Genomic DNA, 811 nt, shown 5'->3' with positions numbered 1-811 from the left:
GATATTACTGGATATCTCCCCTTGAAACAACAATAAGCTGAACATCTAAAACTCAACAACAACAACAACAAAAAAAACACACACAAACTGCACAACAGCACGTCTGAGCATGGGATCTGCGAATAAGTGCTACCACAGATCAGAACCCTGGTTGTCCGGCGGTGGACTGGGAAAAACAAAGAAGCTGCCTCTCCCAGCCAGAGTTTCCTGGAGGAGGAGAGGGGAGGGGAGAAGGTGTGGTGAAGGTGTAGCACTTCCAGTCTGCCTGGAAGTGCTAGAACTTATAGCAGCCGGCAGCAGGGGCCAGTCATCAGGGCAGAAAGTAGAGAAGTAGGGGTGGGCTGGGAGAATGGGGTGAAGGGTTAAAGAAGTACAGATTAGTAATTGACAGATGGTCATGGGGATGGGGAGCACAGCATGAGGAATGCCATTTGCATTAACGTAATGGTTAGAAGGAGAGCCAAAGAAGGGTTGCAAAACCGAGGCTGAGCCACAGCCCCTATCCTCCAACCCAAAGGGCCCATCCTCACATATGCTTTGAGATCAACCACCATAGAGCCCCAGGGGAATCTGAGAAAATGCTAATGAAACTGTCACTACAAATGACAGGGACTGAGACTGAGGGTAGTGAGCGTGACTGAACATCTATAAGAAAATAAAAGCATTATTAAGACTTTATATAAAGCAGGGATCCAAGAGGCTTATCCAAAACAATTCACATCAAGAATTTCAGGAATCGAAAAAACAAATAAATGAGCAGAATGAGTTATTTAGCAAGAAGATTGAAATTCTCAAAAAGAACCAAGTAGAA

This window comes from Pteropus alecto, unplaced genomic scaffold (genome assembly GCF_000325575.1).
Source record: "Pteropus alecto unplaced genomic scaffold, ASM32557v1 scaffold175, whole genome shotgun sequence".
In the NCBI taxonomy this organism is placed as follows: Eukaryota; Metazoa; Chordata; class Mammalia; order Chiroptera; family Pteropodidae; genus Pteropus; species Pteropus alecto.
This window is presented reverse-complemented; position numbering follows the sequence as displayed.